The sequence below is a fragment of the Spinacia oleracea genome, chromosome 4 (genome assembly GCF_020520425.1).
Source record: "Spinacia oleracea cultivar Varoflay chromosome 4, BTI_SOV_V1, whole genome shotgun sequence".
NCBI lineage: Eukaryota > Viridiplantae > Streptophyta > Magnoliopsida > Caryophyllales > Amaranthaceae > Spinacia > Spinacia oleracea.
The window spans coordinates 84,845,635-84,858,563 of NC_079490.1; the positions used below are offsets into that span (position 1 = coordinate 84,845,635).

At 35.7% G+C, this 12,929-nt stretch overlaps 1 long non-coding RNA gene across 5 annotated transcripts; it reads left to right on the forward strand.

Moving 5' to 3' along the window:
- The first annotated feature begins 3,371 nt into the window (after positions 1-3,371).
- LOC110804302 (uncharacterized) lies at positions 3,372-11,168 on the forward strand. 5 transcript variants are annotated; one of them, XR_008932931.1, is made up of 7 exons: positions 3,372-3,763; positions 4,153-4,224; positions 4,340-4,415; positions 4,627-4,746; positions 4,893-4,967; positions 5,365-7,029; positions 10,931-11,168. It is a non-coding gene; the product is annotated as an uncharacterized lncRNA (long non-coding RNA). The 5 variants fall into 5 exon arrangements; XR_008932930.1 differs by having other exon boundaries at positions 3,374-3,763; positions 4,893-5,516; positions 6,884-7,029; XR_008932929.1 differs by having other exon boundaries at positions 4,893-7,029.
- The last annotated feature ends 1,761 nt before the right edge of the window (positions 11,169-12,929 follow it).

Below are 12,929 nucleotides of genomic sequence, written 5' to 3' on the forward strand. Positions count from 1 at the left end.
GGGAGAGGGGTAACTTACCGGCGGCGGCAGAGATGGAGGTCCGGTGGCTAACAGAAGTAGCGAACGTGAAGGAAGGAGAGAGAAACGGCAGTGTGAGGGAGGAGGAAAATTTTGAGGGTTCTTGTTTCTTTACGTGAATAGTGAAGGGGTTTGATTTTTATGATTCGAATCCAAAACTGAATAGGATCGTTTTCTTAATTAAATCGGTTTTCGTAATTCGATTTATTTTCAACTTAAAATTTTAAAATTATTTTGATTTCGTAACTCATTGAAAATATTAAAAGAAAGTAATAAAATAAATATACGTTAATAATATATATATTTCTAAAATTCGTAAATTCTTATTTAAATATAATTATTTATACGTTAAAATATATAAATAATGTTTCTAAATTTACGGGGGATTACAATCTATCCCTCTTAAAAGAATTTTCGTCCCGAAACTTGACACGAAAATTCACACATTTTCCAACAGTTTTCAACTTATTCTTACTGGAGAAGTACTTGTGCCACTCATGTGCACTCTTTTGCCACTTAAAGTTGCTTGTAATTTTCATGAACACCTTTTCCTTTTGCGGAGAATCTATTTATTTTGCATCAACATGTATAATTTGCTAAAATAAGCATAAAAATGCATAAAAACACCATAAAATTAGGTAAAAAGCGCGAATTTATATCGCATTCTACCCATCTTAAAGAAAACGAGTTACGCCCTCGTAACTCATCTCAGGGAATAACTTTGGGTATTTCTTCCTCAACGAATTATGTCCTCAATACAATATTCTCACTAAACTCATTCCAACCAGTAAGACTTCTACAATTATTTCTATACAATGCCTCAACATGTGACATCGTAATGCTTGCATGGTAACTATTGATGCACGAAAATTCAACCGAACCTAGGTGGCCTTCCCAATTACCCTTAAAATCCATAACACAGGTTCTCAACATATATTCCGTTAGTAATCTTAGTCTATTTATCGTTTCCAGGGTGGAAAGAAATACTCATTTTCAATGTTGTCCCCAAGATTCAACTAGACCTTATTGCCAAAATTTCAGACTTTTGTTCTCGGTAAGGATCTTACATGTTGCCCTATAAAGGTAATGTCTCCAAATATTCGTAGATAACACCATAACATCTAACTAGGTCATGGGTTTGGTAATTAGCCTTATAAGGTTTCAATTGACGCGACAACAGCTAAATCTAGAAAGCTTCCTCACATTTCTCACTTCCCTTGAATTTCGATTCCTTTTTCAACAAGTTGGTCATTGGTTTTTCTTTCTTCCAAAAGTCTTTCACAACCTCCTATCATGGTCATCTAGGCCTAGAAAACTTTAGATATCAGACACGTTCTTGGAATAGGTCACTCACTCACAGCTTGAATCTTAGCAGGATCTACAGAGACTCTTTCTCGTCAACTTTTCCTTTTTACCAAACCTCCTTATGTCTTTCATAGATGTATAACTTTTGGGAACAACTCCTAGCTCTTTCACCAATTCATATATTTCCTTTCATCTTTTCAAGACGCCAAATTAATTCTAACGATCCTGGACCACTCGAATCTTCTCTTAAATTTATTCCCTCACGTAACATAGTTTTCAATCAATTTAGTCATTCACTTTTCCGTTGGTGTCACCTATACACACATGACTTCAAAATTTGTATACTTCATTTAATAAAACTAGATTCTTTCTAAGCGTCTCCAAAATAATCCTCAAGTGTTTTTCATGCTCTTTCTCATTCCTTGAATAAATCAGGATATCATCAATAACATAATAAAGAACTTAATTCGGAATTCGTGGAAAATCTTATTCATCAAATCCATAATTATGGAAGGTGCATTGGTTAACCCAAAAGACATTACTCTAAACCCATAATGACAATAACGAGTCCTAATGAGGTCTTAGGCTCTTATCAGTTATTCTCAATTGGTGGTACTTCAAACCCAAATCAGTCTTCGAGAACACACTAGCCCAATTCAATTGATCCAATATGTCATCTATCCTAGGCAAATGATAGTTGTTCTTGATGGTGTTTAGTTCCCTAAAATCGATGCATAATTCCATACTCTTATCTTTCTCTTACCAAACAACACAGAAGCTCCCCACGGTGATGTACTAGGCCTAATATACCCCTTAACGAAAAACTCTTGCAATTGCGTCTTAATTTGCTCATTTCAGGAGGTGTCATTCAATATGGTGCTTTAGATATAGGTGTCGTTCCAAGAATTAAGTGTATAGTGAACTCAAAGGCTCCAACAGGTAACATACTTGCAATTTCACTCGGAAACACATCAATGAATCCACTCACAATGGCAACATCCTTTAATTTCACTCCAACTTCTTTACTCACCTCTAACACACTACAGAAAAAATAGTTCACGCTCCCTATTCATCAATTTCCTCACTTGCATTATAGAAATAACTAAAGGTTCTTGGACTTCTCAAAACGTCTGCATGAGGTCAACCTTCCAAAATGGTTCCTTAAACTTACTCTCTGAATTTCACAGTCTATCTTAGCCTTGTACAAACTTAGCCAATCCATCCCCAGACTTACATCTAGGTCCCTCAGATTAAACTTTTATCAAATCAGAATGAAAACGCAATATTTTATCTTCAAAGGCAAGTTCTTAAATAATCTTATACACCTTCTGGTTACACCGGTAGGTATACTAACAGGTAAATCAATCATTCAAAATATACTAACTTCAGACTCTTAATAACAGATGACAAAACGGAAGAATAAGTTGCTACCGAATCAAATAATGTTTTAACTAGCACCAATTAAATAGAAAAAGTACCATGAACTACGTCTGCAGAATGTTCGATTTCATTTCTACTCATCACGAACGGTTTGCCCAGAGACTTATTCTGGTTGTTGTTCTCATTGGCAGACTTATTGTGGTTTCCCTGGGTATTTTGCGACCCTATAGGCTTCGATCTCTGATTTCCGGATTGGTTAAACCCTGGTTTCCCTTGGTTACCACTCTCACTACCATTCTGCTCCCTCCTCTGCTTAGTGAAGCACTCAAACTCTCTATGCCCTCTTTTCTGGCAGTAGTGGCAATTCACCAATTCTCCCTTACAGTCCTTCCCACGGTGGTTATTGTTGCACCTCTTGCAGTGGTACACTCTCTTAGATTGGTATCTACTGTTGTAGCTATTCCCCTGGTTATTTCTCCCCTGAAAATTCCCATGTCCATTCTTATTTCCATTCCTATTCCTTTTGAAGTTCCCTTGGCTTCCCCCAGCATTAAACTCTTTTCTTTTCTCCCACTAGGGGGAAAAAACATCAAAAGTGGCTAGTTAAAAGTTGCATGGCCTTATTTAACAAGGGCATCCTTTGAGTGACAAAAATTAAAACAAAAATAAATAAATAAAACTCTCCCCTCCTAATTCCTGGGAAGCGCATGTTTTGTGTTTTCTCGCTGCTTCCCCTTTAATTTGTTGCTGGTGCTCGTGGTCCCCTTTGTTCTTGCTGCTCCAGCGCAGTCGCGTACTACTCTTCTTCTGCACCGTTTTTCTTCAAATCAGTGATGAATTCGGCGAGTACTTTGTCGCCGACTCCGATTATGCGTTTCAAGTTCGGAGCATACCTTTGAAACGAGGGAGATATATTCCAATTTCTTCAGTCTGTCGCCTTTGCTTTCCTCAACTGCCGCCATTGCTGCTGCTGCTTCAAGAATCTATTTTCATCGACGGTCTCACACTTTGTTTGTGGGATTTCGAAAGTGAAAATTGAAAACCCTTGTCAATTTTTAAGGTTTATGTAACTCGTAGAATACCTAAGAAGATTCGCTCATTTAATTGCTAAATTTTTGGTGATTTATTGTTCTTCGTTTTAGTTGTTAATTTGATGAAAATTTAGTCGGTTCTGTTAATTTACAAAATGCAATTTAAAATAAAAATCTACAACTGAGGAAATCCTTCTTCATGAAATGGGGAAAAACCTATGTTAAACTAATTCGGGTCATTTTACGGTTTGAATTTTTGTTTTGGATGTTATTTAGATAGATTTTTTTGAGTTTTGCTTAATTTGCTGATGTTATTCAGTTTTGTTACAATGTGGTGCTTGTATGAGTTTTCCCCATATGAATCATTTACCCAAGAAATACCATAGTCTGAAACGTTTTTTTATTTGCGTTGATGCAGCTCTTGTGGCTCTGTCATATTTGAACCTTAGCAGATGTGGCCTGTCTGATCATGGTTTTGATAAGCTCTTCGGTTAGTGCTATTGAGCTCTCTGAATTGAAAATGAAACTGCTCTCTAATTTTCTCTATATGTTGTTGCATTTTTATGTTACCCCTTAAGCTTGAAATCTTGATTACTACTTTACAGGACTTAAGAATTTGAAGGTGTTCAATCTGGCCTTTAACAACATAACAAATACATATATGTTTGGTTTATCTCAAAGGTTCTGTTGCTTTTTCACCCCCCCCCCCCCCACCCTTTTCTTTCGTGCCATTCTTTATGTGTGTATTCTTTCTGTGCCACTCTTTATGTGTATTCTTCATGGGTTTTTTGTTAATTTTTGCTATATACATTGTTTGACCTTGTTCTTTAATTAATAAAAGACATTACTGATGTGGAGTAGCATTTTTGACATTAATGCGTTTATGGTGAAGGGTAAGGCGGTAGTATTTTTGACGGGTCCGTCACCGGGACTAATGTGGAGTAGCAGGAAGGGAAGTTGATTGTCCAGAAATGGAGGTTTTGGGAATTGGCCTGATGGCGTTTTCTCTACGGTAATTCAATCTTAATCTGCAACTTTTCCAGGATAATTTATTAATGCTTAAATTTGAATTGTTTGATTTATTGTGGTTGCTACTTGATGTTTGATTTTCACGGCATTTGGAACTGATGGGTTTTATGAAATTTCGTAAATTTCAAGATGCATTGGCTACCCTTGGCCGTATTTTGAATAGTCGAATGCCACGAAGAAATTACAGGTGAAGGATAGCATGAGGTAACCTGTTTCTTAAGCTGAATAGCTGTTAGTCTTATATCCTTAAGTTGAAATAAGTTTTGTAGCAAATTCTTTATTGCTTAAGTGATCTTTTTGTTACTGAGGTTAATCCTTAGCGTTGCCATTTGGTTCATTTGTTAGATTAGATTTAGCTCATGAAAAATGACATGCAGCTGGAATGAAGGAAATCCTGAGGCTTTGCTGGTGAAATGTAAATTTATTGTTCAAGAGTCAACCTTTATTCATTTTAGTTCTTTGAAAATGGTTTGTTTCTCACACATGATGTTGGAATATGGACATTTTCTGCATTTTTTCTTCTGTTTGCAATGCCGGCATTGAACTCCTGGAAATTATCTTTGATTATACTCCAGATGATCTTTGTGTTCATTATACACAGGGAAACACATGGTTTACAGTAATAGAAAAACAAGTGTTTAATGCACATCTTCTCCTGCCAATTATGCATATGTTGCTCTTCATGGCTCCCCTTTGATATTGAGCGTACGGTAAGTGAAGAGACCGAATACCTAGCCTGAACTTCTGTCAGAGGTGTGTTCTGTTCTTCTGAATCTGTTAAACTTGATGCTTTTGTGAAGTCATATTCTGATTGCGGCAGTTGAAGCATTTATGTCTTCATCCCTTAAGAAAACTTGATCTGTTTTAGTCATCTATACTATGTTTTCGTTCAGTTTCTGGCTGCGAATAATGAAAGTTATAATAATCAAACTTTGAAAAATCACAAAATCCTCTCTTTCCAATCATAGTATTACTGCAGTCGTTTGGTTGCAACTGCTGCAAACCTTTGCATCGCCCTCGGAAGTGGTTTCACTGCTGTTATCGTGATCACGGTCTGTTCACATTGGTGTGACACCAACATATGACGCATAATTGAAATGCATTTGTTTTTTTTTTTGGTGCGAATGAGACACAATTATTAAATCGCGTACGTGATGCCAAACGTAAAGAATAAAAGTTACGGGCACAAAGGAAATAATCAAATAACCTATTCAATTCGATTGAGATGTGAAATGCTGCCAAAGAATGAGATAGAGTACAGTTCGATTGAATCCATAGAAAAACTTGTCTCCTTGTGCATCTATACCTTTGGAGATCTTGGGTGATGGTTCCTGGGACGCAATTTTCATAATATCTTTGATATAAATTCCTTAAGGACATGTTACTTTTTGGAAAATTTCTCATCTACAGAGCCACCTAGTCGTTGCATGGCTGTGACTGGTTGGCTGCACCTTGCACATCTGAAAGATGGAGCTGCAACACACCGTGTTCTAAGGCAGTAATAACTAATAACAGTATCTGCAAAACAAATGAGGGAACTAACATCAGATAGTGTGGCTAATAAATAAGCTCATTGGAATAAGAGGTAGTTCCTAAAGCAATTTTAATATTCGTGCTAAATGCTGGCTGAATCATGAGGGTATGTCAGTTAAAAAATCAGGTGACATTTTCCAAAGTATCTCCTCTATATTTCCTATCTCAGAAGAACCTTTTCTTTCTAATACTTAGAAACCTTTTCTTTCTAAAACTTAGAAACTTGTACTGGTTGTAGCTCCTACATGACTGTTTTCAGTTTTCACTACTACCTAGTGATCCTTACACAACCTCAAGTCATGATATTTTACAAGTATTTGGAATTACTTACATTTGACCTCAAAGTGTGAAGTGTGTGTTTAGCAACCAGTGTAAAACAACCATTTTCAGTTGGCTTGGCTCTCCAACAGTAGGACCACTATAGCTCCTCTGATACAGCAGTGGGTCAATAGGCATTGTATAAGCTAGTTCAAGAAGACAACTGCTGCTTGATTATTGTTGTTGTTGCTGCTGTATTTTTTGTTGTTGGTTGCTGCACTTGTGTGAATGTTCTAACCGCCACATTTTGTATCTTTTACTTGATGCAGGAACACCCTAGGTACCGTGAATAATAATCAAATTATGAAACGTGGATACTAGTTATGGGAGGAAAGATAGGAAAAGAGAGCATGGGACAAACATGAGTTTTTGTCTTGTGGTTCGCAGCAAGGAAATGAACGCTTTAAATCTAAAGGTGTGTATTATGTATGTCTATGTGGGTTTGTCATTGATTTTCTATGATTTATATTTGCCCATAGACTTTCAAACCCTTTTTTTGGCTACTTTGAGCTAGCTGCTAAGAATATGTGAAGATTAAAGTTGGTGGACAATTTATTTAACTTTCAAAAACACATTTTAGCTACAATTTCTTATTTATTTATTTTAATTTCATCATTAGCCATACACAAAATCAGTCAAATATTTGAAATAAAATCTCAATACTTCTAAAACTGACTTTCTATAGGTTACAGAAAACCGAGATCATATTTTCACATACACGATATGTCATATTTTGACTAAAATAGTGGTTTTCGCTCCCAAGTCTCAATTGATGAACCAAAATAGGAATTCTAAACGCTTTTCATGTTTAATTCACTTAGTATTAGGTTGCCAATCTTCATTCTCATCTACTTTGGTAAATTTATGCACATCTAAGGCTCGTTTTGGTCATTATAGGTCATATGTACCTATATCGAGCCAAATGAGCCTTAGATGAGCATAAAGAACTTGAAATGAATTTTAGTCACCTCTAACTAAGCATATCAAACATAAAAAAGGTTTAGAAATGTTCTTAAGTTTATTTGTTGATATTTGGGATCGAAAATGCCATTTTGGGTCAAATATGACCTATATCGTCCCAAATGAGCCTTAGATGTGCATAAATAACTTTAAATGAATCTAAGTAACTTCTAACTAAGCATATCAAACATAAAAAAGATTTAGAAAGTGTCCTTAGGTTCATTTGTTGATATTTGGGATCGAAAATGCCATTTTTGGCCAAATATGACCTATGTCGAGCCAAATGAGCCTTAGCTGTGCATAAAGAACTTGAAATGAGTTTCATAAACATATAACTAATCATATGAATCATGAAAAACGTTAAGAATATGGAAATAGGTTCGTTTGTTGGTAGTTGGGATCGAAAATGCCATTTTTGGCCATAAATGACCTATATCGACCCAAATCACCCTTAGGCATGCATAACGAACTTGAAATGAGTTTCATAAACATATAACTAATCATATGAATCATTAAAAAGGTTTAGAGTTTGAATAATAAGTTCGTTTGTTTATAGTTGGGATCGAAAATACCATTTTTGGCCATAAATGACCTATATCGACCCTAATGAACCATAGGCGCTCATAACGAACTTGAAATGAGTCTTATAATCATATAACTAATCATATGAATCATGAAAAACGTTTAGAATATGGAAATAGGTTCGTTTGTTGGTAGTTGGGATCGAAAATGCCATTTTTGGCCATAAATGACCTATATCGACCCAAATGATCCATAGGCGTGCATAACGAACTTGAAATGAGTCTTATAAACATATAACTAATCATATGAATCATGTAAAATGTTTGGAATATGGAAATAGGTTCGTTTGTTGGTAGTTGGGATCGAAAATGCCATTTTTGGCCAAAAATGACCTATATCAACCCAAATGACCTATACACGTTCATAAAGAACATGAAATGACTTTTATAATCATATAACTAATCATTTGAATCATGAAAAACGTTTAGAATATGGAAATAGGTTCGTTTGTTGGTAGTTGGGATCGAAAATGCCATTTTTGGCCATAAATGACCTATATCGACCCAAATGACCCTTAGGCGTGCATAACGAACTTGAAATGAGTTTCATAAACATATAACTAATCATATGAATCATTAAAAAGGTTTATAATTTGAATATAAGTTCGTTTGTTGGTAGTTGGGATCGAAAATGCCATTTTTGGCCATAAATGACCTATATCGACCCAAATGAACCATAGGCGTGCATAACGAACTTGAAATTAGTCTTAAATCATATAACTAATCATCTAAATCATGAAAAAGGTTTAGAATGTGGATGTAAGTTCGTTTGTTGGTAGTTGGGATCGAAAATGCTATTTTTGGCCATAAGTGACCTATATCGACACAAATGACCAATAGGCGTGCATAACTGACAGGCTAAAGTCGTATTACCTAATCAAAAATAACCTAAGGTCCACTAGCTAGGTAGCAAGGGAAGTCAGGATCGAATCCACAGGGAAACAGGCGTTCTTTCTACTATCAATTAATTAATCTAGACTATTGTGAACAAAGTTGGTTGATGATTTGTATACTAAGACTACGAACGAATATTAATTAAACAAGAATGAATCAATATATTAAGGAATCTAGGGTATAGGTTTGCCAACAAATAATAATCCAGGACATTGAACAATCACGATAATCAACAAAGTAATTAATTAGATTAGCATGCTCTCTCAAGTCGATACTAATCATAGACTTAGAATTAACGGGCTCTCGCTACGTATTAACTCTAATTCTACCTATTAACACAAGCCTAAACATCAAATTGCATCTCTCGAATATTAATTTGATATTGCATAACTACCACAATTAAACTTACGCAAATCTAATTGTATAGTGAAATAAACCAATCAATAGGAATTAATTACAATGCCAACAATCACAATTATTCAATATCCCTTCATGTTATTCAAGGATCCCCAAACCCTAGAAAATAAATTACTCAAGCATAATAACAAATAACAAAGTAATCAACATAATGGAAAACATGATCAAAAGTAATTAATAAAGCAAAATAGAAAGCAATACCTAAATGTAGAACAAAAGGATGAACTAAAAATTGGAGCTTTGATTGAAACTAAAAATAAGTGCTTGGAACAATTTGAGAGAAAACTAGATTAAGAGAAAATAAACTAAGGGTCTAATACTATAAAATAAGATGCCACTAAAAATAAAAGGGGCTAGTATTTATAGTTTGCCCAAAATATAGCCCAAAACCGGAAATAAAAACTCGCGAAAAAGCAGCAGGGGTTGGCGTCACCCGATCGGGCGAAAGCCCGCCCGATCGGGCACTCTGCTCGATAGTCGGCCCGATCGGGCGAAATTCCGCCCGATCGGGCGGTTGCGAAATACCCAGAACAGCGCCCAGAATGACCGCCCGATCCTGATCGGGCGAAGCCCGCCCGATCGGGCGCGTGTCGAAACTGCACGATCCTCGATCTTCAAAACGCCATATCTCCTTTGTTATTCGTCGGAATTAGGCGAGTGACCACTTGTTGGAAAGCTATTGAAGTCTAGAATCTAACCCAATTGGAATTACTTCATTTGGAGTTTTAGAACTTGAGTTATGATTAAAATAGTGGACTATAGTCATTTTTCTACTTCTTTCGTTATTCGCTTTGCTTCAAAACTCTTCCAACTTAATGTTTGTGCTCTCGAAAGTACATAATCTCTTGTATTGATTAAAATGAGTAGAAAATGCACAAAAATATGCTAATTCCTACAATGATGAACCTGAAACTACAAACACACTACAAGGAGCACATTAGTACTAAAAATCGCTCCGAAGAGCTCATTTGAGATCAAAAAGTACTAAGGGACAGGGGTATAAAATATGAACATATCAATAACGAACTTGGAATGAGTCTTATAATCATCTATCTAATCATATAAATCATGAAAAAGGGTTAGAATGTGGAAAGAGGTTCGTTTGTTGGTAGTTGGGTTCAAAAATGCCATTTTTTGCCATAAATGACCTATATCGACCCAAATGACTCATAGTTGTGAATAACGAACTTGAAATGAATCTTATAAACATATAACTAATCATATGAATCATGAAAAAGATTTAGAAAGTGTCCTTAGGTTCATTCGTTGATATTTGGGATCGAAAATGACATTTTTGGCCAAATATGATCTATATCGAGCCAAATGAGTCCAAGATGTGCATAAAGAACTTGAAATGAATCTTAGTACACTCAGAAAGTTTTTTTCGGGACCAATATAATTTTTGTTTTCGCATATGAAACTTAATTTAATTTATTGGTTTGCATGTACGGTGTTCTTTTAAAGGTTTTCAAAACTCCAATGGAGGGGCCCTTTACCGAAGAGGAGTTGGATGAAGTTCGAGACAAGTGGGCTATTTACTTCAACGATTGTGAACTACCCTCAGTGTATTAAATAGAGCAGGCTTATAGTTGTTCGTGACTCTTACATTATTTTGTTATTTATCGATTTAATTAATTACATTTGAATTAATTCGGTAATATTATTGGAAATTTGAAATTTATATCATTTTTGATAATGTCAAGCTAATGTTTGATGTAACAGTATTCTATAAATTATAATGAAGAATTTTATATTGGAAAATCAGAAATTATATTGCAGAATATTAGGAATTATATTGCAGATTTTTTTATTTTTTAAAAAAAAAAAAACTCAAAAGTTGCCCTTGTTTGCAACAAAAACAACTTATGTGCAGCTTATAAGGTGCCCTTGTTTGCAACTTATGTGAAGCTTATAAGTTTCACATAAGTTGCCCTTGTTGCAAACAAGGGGATTATAAGTTGCCCTTGTTAAAGGCAACTTTTGATAATTTTACAAAAGTGACCCCCCCATTGGTGGCACTTATGAAGGGCAACTTATAAGCCACTTTTAAGGGCAACTTATCAAGTTTTTTCCTCTAGTGTCCCCAACAACATTTTTCTTGTCCCTTCTAGACTGCAAACCATAAATATGAGCAGTTCTCTCATACCCATTATCTAAAGATATAAAGGTTTCTCTACCTAATCCCAACTGGATCCCATCGGTCAAACCTTGCTCAAACATCTGAGCCTTTATCTCCTCTGTGGCTACAACCTCAGGTGCAAACCTCGGCAGCGCTATAAATTTGTTATAATATTCGGCGATGGTCATACCCCCCCATTCCAAGGTTTATGAATTCTTGCGCTTTTCGTTTTGTTATAAAAGGAGGATAAAACTTTTCCCTCCATGCAACAACCAATGAGTCCCAATTAAATCCTTCAACAATACTTAGCCTAGTTCCATTCTCTTTCCACCACAGTTAGGCCTCATCTTTTAGGTAAGGGACAGCTTGACTTACTTTCATGTTTTCAGGACTGTTTACCGCCCCAAATAGTTTTTCGAACTCCCTAATCCAGTTTTCTATGAAGGTCGGATCTGCTTGCCCCTTGAAGTATGGTGGCTTAATTTTTGCAAGCCTTTCAAACATGTCCCCTGCGGAATCGGGACGCTCAGTTCTTTCCTGGGTTAGCCTTTCCGCCAAGAGGAGAATAGCAGCAGCTAGGTCATTATTGATGGTCATCCTAGAACGCGACCTAAAATTAATATATTCTACTTTAGGTTCGAAACTTCACTTAACATTATCCTAGCAATGTAATATCACACCAACATCCAGAATTCACATAACATAAACAATCATTTATGAATGATATTCGCATACAGGACATTCAACTGAGAAACAAGGAATAAATTCAATCATCACGAATAATAAGGCTGAATAAAAGAAGAAAACATTCCCTTTGCGTGCCCAAAATAAACTCTTGATCCTTTGGGTAATCAATGATCTAATTTTTATTCCTCAAAAGAATGTCAATAACCATCCTAAATATTAGCATACACCTGTCCTCAAAATAAAATAAAAAGGTTCTATGATATAAACATAAACTAAGGTTGGGCGAATTGTCCAACATTATTCTCAAACACAACTAAATATGTAAACAAAGCTAGAGGGAAACATCGTCATTTTTATCTTTTGACTCATCGTAGTTTTCTGAGATAAATAGATCATATTCAGTTTCATCTTCATCGTCGGCATTATAATAATAGACTAGTCTTATTCCTCTTGCGGATCTCCGAGGAACTTCAAGTTGAGGCTCGTCCTCATCCTCGTTTTCTTCAGTTTCAGAATAAGTTTCAACCCTCATAAAAGCATTGTAGATATCCCTTTTCGTTTGGCCTACAGCACGGTCATACTCACGAATTGACTCATCATCACTATCAAACACACATACTCTCATTGTCTCGCGGCAAGTGCGCTCTCGCTCAATTC